The sequence below is a fragment of the Myotis nattereri genome, assembly GCF_964212035.1.
Source record: "Myotis nattereri genome assembly, chromosome: 11".
NCBI lineage: Eukaryota > Metazoa > Chordata > Mammalia > Chiroptera > Vespertilionidae > Myotis > Myotis nattereri.
The window spans coordinates 36,788,251-36,800,582 of NC_138086.1; the positions used below are offsets into that span (position 1 = coordinate 36,788,251).

At 59.3% G+C, this 12,332-nt stretch overlaps 1 pseudogene across 1 annotated transcript in view; it reads left to right on the forward strand.

Annotated features, from left to right (window-relative positions):
* Positions 1–12,332, forward strand: part of LOC308526757 (SCO-spondin-like) — a 43,862-nt pseudogene that overhangs the window by 8,693 nt on the left and 22,837 nt on the right. Inside the window, exons 13-30 of the transcript in view lie at positions 237–426; positions 542–636; positions 864–1,117; positions 1,442–1,576; positions 2,171–2,377; positions 2,476–2,599; positions 2,691–2,806; positions 3,038–3,190; positions 3,321–3,367; positions 3,408–3,454; positions 3,536–3,705; positions 3,906–4,139; positions 4,343–4,564; positions 6,006–6,097; positions 6,182–6,414; positions 6,537–6,696; positions 6,787–6,927; positions 7,013–7,199. The product of the transcript in view is annotated as an SCO-spondin-like (transcript). The remainder of the gene's footprint in view (positions 1–236; positions 427–541; positions 637–863; positions 1,118–1,441; positions 1,577–2,170; positions 2,378–2,475; positions 2,600–2,690; positions 2,807–3,037; positions 3,191–3,320; positions 3,368–3,407; positions 3,455–3,535; positions 3,706–3,905; positions 4,140–4,342; positions 4,565–6,005; positions 6,098–6,181; positions 6,415–6,536; positions 6,697–6,786; positions 6,928–7,012; positions 7,200–12,332) is intronic.

Genomic DNA, 12,332 nt, shown 5'->3' on the forward strand with positions numbered 1-12,332 from the left:
ATGGCCCCCATTGGAACTGGGGTGATCATATCTAGCCCAGGTATGGCTGGGCACTGGGAACAGCCTCAATCCTTGTGCGTGTAACAACTGGGGTGTTGGGGGAGGACACTCAGATCTCTGGAGTAGACGTTAGGGGCTTGGGACTGCTGAGTTCCTGAGCCTCTCCCAGGTCAGACCAGGCCCCTGGAGATGAGGCCAGCCTTGGACTGCCTCTCACCTTCCTTCTGTGTCTGCAGTGTGTGTCAGGACAGGGGCCTCTGGAACTGCAGTGATTGTCGCTGCACCCCCCAGCGGGCATTCTGTCCCCATGAGCTTGTCTATGCCCCTGGTGCCTGCCTCCTCACCTGTGACAGCCCCAGTGCCAACCACTCCTGCCCCCCAGGCAGCACAGGGGACTGTGTCTGTCCCCCAGGCACCGTCTTGCTGATAAGTCTGGGGGGAGCTGCATAGGGCACTGCCCTGCCCCCCTGGCTGTCTAAAAGAGTGGGCGGGGCATTGGGTTGTCCTCTAAGGTGCCCCTTTGTCCCTGGCCTCTGCCCAGGACGAGCGCGGTGTGCCTCCTGAGCTCTGTCCCTGCCGCCATGGCGGCAGGTGGTATCCACCCAATGCCATCATCCATGAGGACTGCAACATTTGGTATGCCCAGCCCTGTGACCTGTAACCTTTGACCCTGGGACCCCTGGCTTGGGGCTGGAGCAATGGGTGGGGTGGGAGGACCAGACTGCCTGGACAATGGGACCCTCCAGGATCCCCAAGCTGAGGGTCTCTCTGGAGTTGCTTGGCATCTGACCAGTTTTCTCCCTTGGATACAGCTGCCGATCCCTGCCCTCATGACTCTGTTTCCTCCTTCCCCTTGCCCACAGCGTGTGTCAGGCAGGCAGTGGCACTGCATGGGCCAGCGGTGCGGTGGACGGTGCCAGGCATCGGGTGCCCCCCATTATGTGACCTTCGATGGGCTAGCCCTCACCTTCCCTGGGGCCTGCGAGTACCTGCTGGTGCGAGAGGCCAGTGGCCAGTTCACAGTCTCGGCCCAGAACGTGCCCTGCGGGGCCAGCGGCCTCACTGGCACCAAGGCACTGAGTGCGGCTGCAGAGCACCGTTGTCCACATGCTCAGAGGTGACTGCGACATTGAAGGGTGGCATTGCCAGGGAGGGGCACGCTGGATGGCCTCACAGCTCTAGGGATGGCTGAGGCCCGGGCTCTCCATGTCTCCCCGGCTTGTGTCAGTGCCGTGCAGCTGGCACCCCCTCTCTTGGCTGGGAGTCATCATTCTGGAAGGCTCTAAGAAATTAAGGCCCAGAGAGGGCTCATGGCCTGCCCAAGGTCCCGTAGCTAGAGAAGTAAAAGGAAGGTTGGAGGGGAGGCTGGAAAGGACCCCATGGGGATCTGGGAGGCCCCATGCTCCAAGGCCGAGCCTGATGGCTCCCTCTTCCTCCACAGGCCGGGCAGTGACAGTGAATGGGGTGAGTGTAACACCCCCCAAGGTCTACACAGGCCCTGGGCTGAGCCTTGGCGAGGCTGGCCTCCTCCTGCTGCTCACCACCCGCCTGGGCCTCTCCCTGCCCTGGGATGGAGGCCAGGCCCCATCCCTCACCTCTGGCCCTCCCCTGCCTCACCCAGGGGTCTAACTCCCCCAGACTCCTCCTCCCTACAAGTGGTCAGAGTTGTGTTCCTGTTACTTATGAAATCAGTACCTCCTCACCAAAGGAACATTTAGAAAATACCAAATTTCCTAACAACCCACCACCCAAAACAGTGGTTGGTGTTTTAGAGATGACTGTTACTGAGAAACCGGAAACCAGAATAACCCCGCATGTGGGAAGGAGTCTGGTGGTCAGCACAGCGGGCTTGACATCTGAGCCTCCAGCCACGGAGTCCCCTGGGGCTGGTGGGTGTCACAGTCTGACCTGGAGCCTGGCTGGAATCTGCCCATTTGGAGAATTTTCCTGTCCCCCAACCTGGGTGTAGTTAGGGGAGTAGGCTCCCCCCTCCAAAAAAAAAAAAAAAAAAAAAAAAGAGTGAAGCAGCGCCTCCTATTGGGTGGCGGTACTCATGCAGGTGGTCAGGAGGCCCCAACAGTAGCGTCCTTGGTCTTATCCCTGCTCTGGGCACCCACGAAGGCAGCGGGTCATTTCTTTGCACAGTCGGCCCCCTGCTGCCTTTCTTCAGGCACCCGGGTCCTGGTGCAGCTGTCCCCGCAGTTCCGCGGCCGTGTGGCTGGGCTGTGTGGAGACTTTGATGGCGATGCCAGTAACGCCCTGCGGAGCCGCCAGGGAGCCCTGGAGCCCACTGCTGAGCTGGCCGCCCACTCCTGGCGCCTCAGTCCTCTGTGCCCTGAGCCAGGGGACCTGCCACCCCCCTGCACCGTGAGCAAGGGCGGGAGATGGGAAAGGGAGTGGGTGCAGCTGCAGAAACCTAGGGGAATGGAGACTGGGCGCTGCGGAGGGATCTGGTCCACAGCGCTGTACCTGCAGGTGCCCACCCGGCCCCCTGGGCTCGCTCCCGCTGCGGGGTGCTGCTGCAGCCACTCTTTGCCCGGGGCCACGCGGAGATACCCCCACAGCAGCACTCTGAGTGGTGTGTTTACGATGCCTGCGGGTGAGAGCGAGAGCGGCAGGCCCGGGGACCGGGTGGGAGGGCTGTGTGGCCGTGGAGAGCAGCTGCTGAGGCTGACCGACCCCTCCCACAGCTGTGATTCAGGAGGCGACTGTGAGTGTCTGTGCTCGGCCATTGCCATCTACGCAGACGAATGCTCCCGACACGGGCTCCACGTGCGCTGGCGCAGCCAGGAGCTCTGCCGCGAGTGTGCCCTGCGCTCAGTCCCTGGTGCCCAGTCCCACCGCACCCAGCCGAACATGCTGTGTTTGCTGCTCTGTAGAACCCGCGTGTTGTAAACAGCCTTGGGCGGGTCTCAGCAGGAGTCTACGCCATGGCCCCGTGCCCTTTAGGGCCGTCACCCTGGGCCGGCTCGCCTGCTGCTTTTGCATCCTGATGGCCTGGCACCGTGCTGACCAAGCCTCGCTCCTCTCCACCCAGCTCTGCAATGTGACGGCGGCCAGGAGTATGAGGCCTGTGGCCCCACGTGGCCCCCCACCTGCCATGACCATGGTCCTGAAGCTGGTGGCATTGCCAGGCTGTCGCCTGTGTGGAGGGAGGGCTGCTTCTGCCCTGAGGGGACCCTGCTGCCTGGTGGGTAGGGTCAGAATGGGAGAGGGGAGGCGTCACTGGGACAGGGAAGGGGCCACAAGGCCACAGGTGACAGGGCTGGCGTGAGGGCTGCTGTGCCCTGTGCTCCAAGCCCTGCCCTCTGTGACCTGAGGAGGCGTCTGCGTGGAGCTGGCTTTCTGTCCCTGTGAGTGGCGGGGGGTGGGGGGTGGGGTGGGGGTGGGGGTGAGGGTAGGGGGGCAGCTTCTTCCCACCAGGAACGGTGCTGCAGAAGGCCTGTGGGAACTGGTGAGTGGGGGGCTTGGGGGAGCCCCGTAACCCCTGGGCTGTCCCAGAGCTGCGTCTGATCCCAGGACATCATGTGCTCAGCAAGTGCCAGGGAAGTCGGTGGCTTTGTGGGGGTGGCAGTACCCGCTGCGAGGAGCCTGTGCCTGGCTGTGCAGAGGGAGAGGCCTTGTGCCAGGAGAGTGGGCACTGTGTACCCCACGAGTGGCTTTGTGACAACCAGGACGACTGTGGCGATGGCTGAGATGAGGAGGGTGAGTGTCTTCGCCTGTGTGTGGCAGTGGCTGAATGACAGGTTGATCCTCGTATGTATCCTAGGACAACTTCCCAAGCTGCTGCTCCCATTACCAGCAGCGGTGACTCGTAGACAGATGTGTTCTGGTCTTTCTGGGGTGAGGGACTTCTCTGGGACGCTATGTTGGCATCCTGAGCCTGCTTACCTGCCCCACACCAGGCTGTGCCACTGCAAGCTGCAGGGAAGGGCAGGTATCTTGCAGCTCCGGCCACTGCCTGCCCCTGGCCCTGCTCTGTGATGGACAGGACGACTGTGGAGACGGGACAGATGAGCAGGGCTGCCCATGCCCTCAGGACTCTCTGGCCTGTGCTGACGGGCGCTGCCTGCCCCGAGCCCTGCTCTGTGATGGACACCCTGACTGTCCAGATGCTGCTGATGAGGAGTCCTGTCTGGGTGGGTGGTCCTGGCTCAGTCTCCAGCCCACCAGGCACCCTTCCCACAAGGCCTATCTTGTGAGCCCCAAACTGCCTGCCTCTCCTCCTTCCCCAATCCAGGGTCCCATTGGGAAGTTGGCACCTGTGGGTGTGTGAGTGGGCGCACACAGTGACAACAAGGGGCAGTGCCCTGGGGCCGGCTCCTCCTTTCCCTGGCTGCAGGGCAGGTGAACTGCACCCCTGGGGAGGTGTCCTGCATCGATGGCACCTGCGTGGGGGCCGTCCAGCTGTGTGACAGAATCTGGGACTGCCCAGATGGAGCAGATGAGGGGCCTAGGCACTGCCCCCTCCCCTCTCTGCCCATGCCCCCTGCTGGCACCTTGCCCAGTCCCTCCGCTGGCTCCTGGGAGACGGCACCAGCTCCGCTGGCCAGCACCAGCCCTGGTGAGTCTCCTCGGGGAGAAAGCTGGAGTGTGGAGGCCTGGGGGTGGGGGGACAGGAGGGCATCTCAGAGGGAGGATTTGGGGCACCTGCTGGACTGGAAGGAACAGAGCACTGACCCAGCCTCCTGAAGACACCAGAATGGAAGAAGTGAACGTGTTTGAGGGAGCTGAAAGAGTCCAAACCTTATTTCCTGACGTTCAAGGCCCCTTTGGGCTGAGGGGAGGGTAATGGAAATTCCTGGAGGAGGGGGGACAGCTTTTGGAAAACCAATAGGGCAGCAAAATGGGGAAGCGAATGGACTCGGGGAGGTTTCGGAAGTGGGGCAAGGGCCGGGCTCAGGTCAGGGACCGGGCGGGCCTGTAGCTGGAGCGGAGCGGGTGGTGGAGAAGGAAGGGCCAGGCGGGCTGGGGAGCGCTGTCTATCCGCCGGGTCTAGCGCGGTGCCCGCTGCAGCGCCCCCTGGCGGCCCCGTGGAATTCCCGTGCGGCAGCGGCGAGTGCACCCCGGGGCCGCGAGGAGGACCGAGAGAACAGGAGCTACGAGCGCGGCTGCGGTGGGCCTGTGCGCGCCACCACGTGGCCTGTGCCCGCGGCCCACACTGCGTGGCCCCCGCGCAGCTGTGCGAAGGCGTGCCCCTCTGCCCCGAGGGCTCGGACGAGGGCCCAGACGCCTGCGATGAGTGAGCCCCTGTCCTCCGGCGCAGCCCCTCCCGCCATCTCGTCCACCCCCACCCCAACCCCAGTGGACCCTCGAACCCTGCGGCTGGGGGGGCTGCCAGCTAGAGTGACTTAGGTCTGGGGCAGCAGTCTCCTTTATTCTTTTTCATGAAACTCTGAGAACTCTTGCCCTTCCGCCCAGGCCCAAGGGAGAGAAGAAAAGGGCTTTTGTCTTTGCCTACATTTGGGCAAGAAATGATAAAAGGGGGTGGGGGTGGGGTGTTTTCTGGGCATGGGGAGTGGGCCTGTTTGAGGGCTACCCCCAGTTCCACCCCAGACTTATTGGTTCCCTTTGTGCCCCTGCAAGTCAGCCCTTCACGTCCAGCGTCTTCCCTGGGTAGGAGAGGCTACTGTTCACACCTGGGCCTGGCTGCCCCTTCTGGACCCCACCCCAAAGCATCTCTGAGCCAGGTGCGGGGCCCAGGTTGGCTCTGCCTCTTTCCAACCCCTCTCCCCCTACAGCCCCTCTGCAGGGAGAGGACGGGAGGGGTAGGCACACAGCAGTACCCTTTCTGTGCCCACAGGCTCCACCCAGCTGCCCCCATGCAGGGACCTGCTCCCCAGCTGTGCCTGCATCTTGAGCAGCTCTGACTGTCCCCAGGGCCAGGATGAGCTGGCCTGTGGCATAGAACTTGGTTTCCCTGATGGAGGCCAAGGCTGGTGGGTGTGGGGGCAGAAGGTGGCTCTCTCTCCCTACCTGACTGTTTTATCTCCTCTTCCCTTCAGAGGGGCTGTCCTTCCCGGGAGGCCCCAACAGGACAGGAGTTCCCTGCCCGGAACACTCCTGCCCCGACAGCCTCTGCATCAGTTTCCAGCTGGTGAGGGGTGGGGAGCAGTGATGCAGGGGGCAGAGCCATTGTGCCACCCAAGGAGAAAGGGGCCCTGACCCGTTCCTTCCCCAGGTGTGCGATGGGAAGCCTGATTGTGAAATGGCAGGAGAGGCAGAGCTCTCCCCAGAAGAGCAGGGTTGTGGGGCCTGGGGACCCTGGAGTCCGTGGGGGTCCTGCAGCCACACGCGTGGGCCTGGGGTGCAGGGCCGGAGACCCCACTGTTCCCCGCCCAGGCTCCCGGTGCTGCAGCTCTGCCCTGGCCCCCGAGCACCAGACTCAGGCCTGCTTCACCGCTGCCTGCCCAGGTGAAGAGCTGGGCACCTGGAAGGGCAGTGCAGTTGGTGGGGCCCAGAGAGACTGGGTGAGGAAGGCCACTGAGCTCCTACCCAGACCTCACGGTGCCCTGCCTGTGGGTCCCTCCTCACAGTGGAGGGTGAATGGACCTCTTGGTCTCCCTGGTCCCTGTGTCTGAGCCATGCAGGGCACCATGACCCGGCAGCGACAGTGCCACCTACCCCAGAATGGGGGCCAGGCCTGCGTCATGCTGCCTGGGGGCCCTCACAGCACCCACCAGTGGAACCAGACCCGTGAGTGGAAGGGCGGAGGGAATGGTGCGGGGAACGTGGAGGGGCTGCCAGCACTCACCCGCCCTGACCTCCGGTTTTTGTTTTTCTCAGGGCCCTGCCCTCAGGATGGCTGCCCCAATGCCACCTGCTCTGGGGAGCTAGTATTCTGGCCCTGTGCCCCCTGCCCTCTGACCTGTGATGACATTTCTGATCAGACGGTGTGCCCTGTTGACCGGCTCTGCAGCAGCCCAGGTGAGGGGCCTCTAGGCTCTGGGCGCGGTGGGCATGCCCAGAGCTTAGCTCTCTGCAGGGGTGCCTCACGCTGGGCCTTTCGTAGGCTGCTGGTGCCCCAAAGGACAAGTGCTGGGCAGTGAGGGGCAGTGTGTGTGGGCCTGGCAGTGCCCCTGCCTGGTGGTGGTGCCCGCTACTGGCCTGGGCAGCACACCAAGGCCGACTGCCAGCTCTGCATCTGCCAAGACGGGCAGCCCCGGAGCTGCCAGCCCAACCCCGACTGTGCCCATGAGGTCTCACCCTTGGCCCTGACCGAGGGGTCCCACCCAGCCAGGCACCCACCCCTGCTCTGGCCCCTGACTCTTGGTCCTTTCTCAGTGAACTGTGGCTGGTCCCCCTGGTCCCCCTGGGCTGAATGCTTGGGGCCCTGCAGGGGCCACAGCATTCAGTGGTCCTTCCGGAGCCCCAGCAGCCCCCACCTCTCCGGCCCTGTGTGCCCAGGCCTGTGTGCCTAGGTATGTCCTGTCCCCGGGGTGGCCTGGGTGTCAGGGTGGGTGAGGAGGGAAGGAGAAGAATGACCCTGTGGGCAGGGTGTAAGCAAACCTGGGAGGGGACAGTCCCAAAGCTCCACCCCCACCCCAGCCTCCCCCCAGGAAGCCCCACGTGAGATGAACAGGGTGGGCCTGGCCTGAAACAGAGTTCGGGGCAGCCTTGGAGGTGTGGGTGTTTGTGGGGCTGGAGCTTTGGTAAAGACCCTGCATACCACACGGCTCCAGCCCCTCCCGTGCTTCATCCCCTGCACGTCTCTGTCCTGTCCTGATGTGGACTTGCCTCCTCCTGATACATGGGCACAGCTGCTCTGGCTGGGCAGCTGGCTCGGCTGCTGGGGACGCCGAGTGCCAGGGACCCCACAGCCAGACCAGGGACTGCAACACGCAGCCGCGCACGGGTGCCAAGTCCCCTCCCCGCAAGTCCCTGGGGATTTGACCTTACTTAGCCCCGCCTTCGCACACCTCTCTTGAGCTAAGAGAGACTTTGCTGGATTTCCTGTGTCTCCTCCAGCTCCTACCCACTGGAGACCAGGTACCAGCTGTGGCCCGAGGGAGGGGGCCTCTTCTGGCTTCTCCATCCTGTCAACAGGCCGTCACCAGTCACCTGCATGCAGGGTCCCCTCTGTCCTTCCCTCCCCAGCCCTTGCCTTCACTCCTGCTGAGACCAGCTCTGTCTTCCCATCCAGCCCAGTGCCCAGGGGACATGGTGTTCCGCTCAGCTGAGCAATGTCGCCAAGAGGGGGGTTCGTGCTCTCGGCTGTGCCTGGCGCAAGGCCCAGGGGTGGAATGTACCTGCTTCTGTGCCCTTGGCTGCACCTGCCCCCGTGGCCTCTTCCTGCACAACGCCAGCTGTCTACCCCGCACTCGGTGCCCCTGCCAGATGCACGGGCATGTCTACGAACTGGGAGCAGTGGCTCACCTCAACTCCTGTAACAACTGGTAAAAGCCCCCAGAGTCAGGGCAAAAGGTGGCGGAGGAGGGACAGGGGCTTGGAGGCTCCAGAGATGAGCAGGTGTGGATTCACATGCTCTGGAGATGGGGCGGGGAGAGTGTGTTCAGCATGCCTCCATGGTGCCGGAGTGAATGAGAGTCTGTAAGGAATTGTCATGCCCATTTGACTTATGGGAAGATTGAGGCTCAGATAAGTGAAGCGATGTATGATGGGACTAGAGCAGTGATGGCGAACCTTTTGAGCTCGGCGTGTCAGCATTTTGAAAAACCCTAACTTAACTCTGGTGCCGTGTCACATGTAGAAATTTTTTGATATTTGCAACCATAGTAAAACAAAGATTTATATTTTTGGTATTTATTTTATATATTTTATATATTCATTTAACAAAGAAAAATCAACTAAAACAATGAGTTCGCGTGTCACCTCTGACACGCGTGTCATAAGCTCGCCATCACTGGACTAGAGCCTGGGTAGGGGCTTCTATTCATCCATTACTTTTGCTTCTCTTTCCTGAATTTCCACTGATATCCAATCCAAAACCTAGAAACCCCCAGTATTCAAAGCTTATACCAGGCCCTGCCACCAGAGGGCAAGCTAACCCCATTCCCTCTTTTCTCATTTTCCTTTCTTTCAATGTCATTTCATTTTCTTCATTTTCCTTTTTATTTTTTTTATCATCCGGCTCATCCCTCAATTTTCTCCTTCATCATTCCTCCCCCTGCCCCTTTCCCTTTTGATTTTTTCTCTCAGACTGTTTTTCTTTGACAAGTGGGCTTTAAAACATTTATTGGAGAAAAGTACACCATTTTCCTCCCCAGGAGATTCAAGTTAGGACCTACTCTCTCTAAATTGCTCCTACCTGTCCTTGGATAGTCACTCAAAGTTATTTCTAAACACTGTTTAATAAATACAAATGGGATATAAAGTATGAAAAGGTAACTCCTTGATAAAAACACGAGATCAAGGGCTGCCTGGTGCCAGGGCGTCTGGGAGCTCACAGAAGGTGGGCTGCTGCTCCTAGTGACAATCCTGGGTCACATGTGAAATTCATGTAGGACTTGGGCAACTCGCTCTACTGCCCAGACCCCCCAGTTCTGTCCTCTGCGGTGGACATGGTAGCCCAGCTGCCTCCCCTGGGGCAGGTACCCAGAGCTCCAGGGGCAGGGACTGACTATGGCCATGATGGGCCCTCTCTCTGCAGTACCTGTGTCTCTGGCGAGATGGCATGCACCTCCAAGCCCTGCCCAGGTACCCACAGGGTCCTCAGGGACCAGAGGGGATGCTGATCAACTCTGGGGGTCCTCAGTGATTCCCCAGGGAATTGGGGGTCCAGGGATGGCTTGATCTGCTTTCACACCTACTGTGCCCCTCCCCCCACTCCAACCCTGGCAGTGGCCTGTGGCTGGAGCCCCTGGACCCTGTAGAGTCTCTGCAGCCACAGCTGCAACGTAGGGATCCGGCGGCGTTTCTGGGCAGGCACTGCGCCCCCGGCAGCCTTTGGGGGTGCTGCATGCCAGGGCCCCAATATGGAGGCTGAATTCTGTAGCCTGCGGCCATGTCAAGGTAAGTGCTGGGACTGAGGTCCAGGAACCCTCCAGAGAGGAGATGAGAACACTTCCAGTCAAATCCCCCCACTCCCTGTGCACCCCAAGAGAGGTCCAAGGGCTCTCCCTAAGAGATGTCACAAAGATGTCCCCAGGGAGCCCTGAGAGGGGACCTCCCTGGAGGCCAGCCTTGCTCCAGGCCAAATCCAAGAGCTTCCAGAGAAGGTGTGAGGTCCCCTAGGGATGGATGAGGGAAGGGAGGGGGTGATCTAGGGTGTCTGGGATCCAGGGGAGAAAGTGCCCAGGTGTGTAGGTGGGAGGAGAAGGTGGGCTGGGTGTCAGAGGGCAGGGCCCACAGTGACCAAGGGCGACTCCAGGTCCCAGTGGGGAGTGGGGCCCCTGGTCTCCGTGCTCCGTGCCCTGTGGTGGTGGCTTCCGGAACCGCACGTGAGGCAGTGGCCCGAACAGCCCTGTAGACTTCTCCACCTGTGGCCTGCAGCCCTGTGCAGGTGAGGGCCCTGGGGACTCACTTCTCCATTGCACCCATGCCCTCAGTTCTCATCCCCACCTGACCCAGGGCCCTGTCAACCCCTCCCTGTCACCCCAGGGACCCCTCTCCCTGAGCTCCTGTGCAGCCCTGTGACCTCCCCGGCTGTACCGGGAACTAGTACCTCTCCCAGGTTGGGAGCCCAGGGGAGAGTTGAGTGAGTCTGGGCTGGGCTGTCAATCTCTGTGTCCTCAGGCCCAATGCCTGGTGTGTGTTCCAGCGACAAGCAGTGGCTGGACTGTGCCCAGGGCCCTGCCTCCTGTGCAGAGCTCCTTGGGGACTGGGAGACAGGTGGGGCCTGGGCAGAGACAGAGCCAAGGGTATGGGGCTAGAGACAGGGAGACCCTGAGGGGGTCTTCGGTACAGCTGACTGAGGACGGAGCGCTGAACTCAGGGGTGGTGGCCCAGCTTTGCCAGCAACCAGCAGGTGGCTTGGGCCAGTCATGTTCATGCCTCCCTGGGCAGTCACGTTTTTCCATTTGTGAAATGGTCGTAGGCCTAGAAGGTCTTTAGGATTCATGTCTGATTGAATGCTCTGTTCTCTTGTGTTATTTATTGAACACCTACTGGGTGTACCGGTCAATAGTAAGGATTTTTTATTCAATAGATGGAGTTACACATATGTTGATATATATGCGATTTGATATGTATGCTATTTTGTTGTATTGATAACAAGCTTCAAAACTTCATATGTCAAATTTTCTGAAGGTGTTAACATCATAGGTATTTTTACGCTTAAATATGTCAAATTTCATTCCAAAAAAGGAGCATTTGCAGGAAGTTTTAATTCATTACTTTATTTTGAAGAAAAGTGCGGTTGAAAGTTATCGTATACTTCGGGAAGCTTACGGTGACGATTTCTCTGTGAAAGACAGAGAATGTCCAGGTCAACTGAAAAGGTTTGAAGACCAACATAGAAATCATCACTTTTAAAGCGTTTAAACCAGTGTTCGCAAGTCTCTTGAGATGGAGCATGTTCACCCCAAGCACAGAACCCAGCAAAGCCCAGGGGACACAAGGGACATGGTCGATCTCATGGGGAGACAGCTGACCAGAGCCGGGGCGAGTCTTCACCAAGGTCTGGCCACACCTGCTGCTTGGCCTGGTGGCCCTCGTCAGGGCGGGGCTCCGGAGCCCGCTGGGCACCTCCACCCCTCCAGGGAGTCCCCTGCTGCTCCTCCTGCTGTGGCCCCATGCAGTTCCCAGCACCCTCCTCTGCTCATTGGGTCCTTCAAGGCAGACGGGCCAGGATCCCAATAAAGAAAGGCACCGAGGGCCCTGGCCAGGTGGCTCCACTGGTTGGAGCATTGTCCCGTGTGCCAAAAGGTTGCGGGTTTGATACTCGATCAGGGCTCGTGCAGGAGGCAACAGATCGGATGTTTCTCTCTCTCTCTCTTTCTCTCTCTCTCTCTCCCTTCTTTTCTCTCTCTAAAAAATCAATAAACATATCCCTGGTGAGGATCTAAATACAAACAATCATGGAATGCCCCTGCTCTCCAAAAATAGTGTTTTGAGTATTATTTTTGAGACTCATTTACATTTAAAAATAGGAATTCATTCTAGACTTCAGTGCTGGGAAGGAAAAAGAAAAAGAAAATGGAAGGAAAAAACTCAACAGATTTATAGACTTGTTTTATAACATGTTTTTTTTTTCTTCTTTTTCTTATTTACTTACTTACTTATTTATTTATTTATTTATTTATTTATTTATTTATGTTAAAAAACTCAAGAGTTAAAGACAGGGTTAGGAAATAACCTTCCCTCCCCCCAACTTTTCCAATCTAATCTAATAAAAGAGAAACATGGTAATTGGCGTACGACTGCTACCCTTC